Raw genomic sequence first — 2,913 nt, 5'->3', positions numbered from 1 at the left:
CGTGCTGAGGCAAAAGACTAGCAAGTTGGCTAGTAGGTCAGAATTGTGCCTGTTTGTAGGATATCCGAAGGAAACCAAAGGTTTTACTTTCTATAGTCCCGAGGACGATAAGACTTTCGTTAGCACGAATGCTCGTTTCCTTGAGGAGGACTTTATGAAGGATGCGAAACCTAGAAGCAAAATTGTGCTTGAAGAAAAGTTGGGTGAGGAAGCTTCTACCTCATCTGTAAGAACTGTTCTTACCCCAACTGAAACACAACCTAACTCATCAGAATCTCGTCAAGTAGTACTTAGACGTAGTGGGAGGGCTACTCAAAAGCCTGACAGGTATATGTCTTATGGAGACTCTCTTGTAGCCGTCTCCGACATGGATGACCCTGTTTCCTATAGCCAAGCGATGGCTTGTTCTGAATCAAACCTTTGGCTTGACGCCATGAAAGTTGAAATGCACTCGATGTATGTCAACAAAGTCTGGAAACTTGTAGACCTTCCTGAAGGGATTAAACCCGTAGGGTGTAAGTGGATATACAAGAAGAAAAGGGGTCCTGATGGGAACGTCGAGACGTTCAAAGCACGACTTGTGGCAAAGGGTTATACCCAACAAGAAGGGATTGACTATGAAGAAACCTTCTCGCCAGTCGCGATGCTTAAATCCATCCGCATACTCCTATCCATAGCTGCAGCTCTCGACTATGAGATCTGGCAAATGGATGTCAAGACAGCCTTTCTGAATGGCAATCTTGACGAGCGCATTTACATGGCTCAACCAGACAGTTTCGTGGATAAAGGTCAAGAGACCAAGGTTTGTGAGTTGCTTAAATCCATTTATGGACTAAAGCAAGCATCTAGGTCATGGAATATTAGATTCGATGAAACTGTAAAGAGCTTCGGCTTTGAACAGTCAATAGATGAGCCTTGTGTTTACAAGTTAATACACGAAGGCAAAGTTGTGTTTCTGGAACTATATGTCGATGATATACTACTCATTGGTAATGACGTGGGTAAGTTATCTGAGGTTAAGGTCTGGCTAGCAAAGCAATTCGATATGAAGGATCTAGGAGACGCCGCGTACATTAGGGGTGAAATCGGTTCGGTTCGGTTCGGTTTTGGACCAATTTGAAAACCGAAACCGAATTTTCGGTTTTGAAAATTTTGGACCAATGACCGAACCGAATTGGTCAAAAACCGAAAATCGGTTAACCGAAAATTCGGTTAACCGGTTTTGTAAAACCGATAACCGATTTTATAACCGTTTTAAAACTGGTTAACCAGTTTCGAAACCGGTTAACCGAAAAAATCGGTTAACCGATTTCAAAACTGGTTAACCAGTTTTAAAGATGTTATAATTATCCAAATCGGTTATCCGGTTCAAATCGGTTAACCGATTAAAATCGGTTATCCGGTTTAAAACTGGTTATCCGGTTTCAAAACTGGATAAAATAAAAATCGGTTAAATAACCGATAACCGAATTTTTGGATTTTCAAAACCGATAACCGAACCGATTCTTAAATTCGGTTTCGGTTAACCGAACCGAATTTTCGGTTTGATGACGTGGCACCGAATTTCGGTTCCGGATCGGTTCGGTTATCGGTTTAACCAATTTTCGGTCAATTTTTGTACACCCCTAGCGTACATTATGGGGATCCAAATCTTTCGAGATAGGAAAAACCGGACCCTGTCGCTCTCTTAAGCATCTTATATTGATAAGGTGATGGATCGCTTCTCGATGCAAGACTGCAAGAGGGGTCAAACACCCTTTAGGCATGGAGTTTCACTCTCTAAGGACCAGTCTCCCAAGACTGCACAAGAGATTGAAGACATGAGGAAAATTCCTTACGCCTCTGCCGTAGGAAGCCTTATGTATGCTATGCTTTGCACTAGACCTGACATCTGTTTCGCCGTTGGCGTAGTTAGCCGTTTCCAATCCAACCCTGGACCCGAGCACTGGATTGCTGTTAAGCATGTTCTTAAGTATCTTCGAAGAACTAGGAACTTGATGCTTACATACTCAGGTACTGACCTGACTATGACGGGATATACCGACTCCGATTTTCAAGCGGATAAGGATTCCAGGAAATCCACTTCGGGATCTGTGTACATCCTTAATGGTGGAGCTGTTGTGTGGAGAAGTATTAAGCAATCTTGCATTGCTGACTCCACAATGGAAGCAGAATATGTGGCTGCTTGTGAAGCATCCAAAGAGGCTGTATGGCTTAGAAAGTTCCTTAAGTATTTGGAAATTGTTCCAAACGTCGACGAGCCCATGACCCTTTATTGTGATAATAGTGGGGCTATCGCTAACTCAAAGGAACCTAGAAGCCATAAGCGCTCTAAGCATATTGAGAGGAAATACCATTTGATTCGAGAGATCGCGCAACGCGGAGACGTGGAGTGAAGTAGATCTCTGGAAGATCCATTCACCAAGGCCCTAGCGAACATGGTCTTCGACCAACTTCGAGAGGGATTAGGCATGTAGGACTACTCACATCTTCTTTGAGTCAAGTGGGAGTTTGTTGTCAATGGTGCCCACAAGAAGAGTAGTAGTGTCTATTTATGTACATTTGATGTCATATAGTCTTACGAAGACTCTTGCTTGTAATTGCTTATTCATTAATAAAAAGTTGAAACGTTCATTCAATCTTCCTTGTCTGAAGCTTTATGATAAAACCATAGTCTTTTAGTCCATAAACAAACTAAACAACTTACGAAGAGACAAATGTAGATTTGCATGAACAAACTCTTCGTAGTTTGCTTAAAACGATATATTCGCAATCTTAGGGTCAAAGGACTATTGACCTCAGTATGATTGTTAGAAGAATCTATGATGTCTGGTTATGAGGCATTGAGAGTTTGGGACTCTATAGTTCTTCTAGGTATCTTCCGAAGATACTGAATTGACCAGTGCACTTCTA

This window comes from Urtica dioica, chromosome 12, assembly GCF_054948205.1.
Source record: "Urtica dioica subsp. dioica isolate 48M chromosome 12, U.dioica_male_clone48M_v1_H2, whole genome shotgun sequence".
In the NCBI taxonomy this organism is placed as follows: domain Eukaryota; kingdom Viridiplantae; phylum Streptophyta; class Magnoliopsida; order Rosales; family Urticaceae; genus Urtica; species Urtica dioica.
This window is presented reverse-complemented; position numbering follows the sequence as displayed.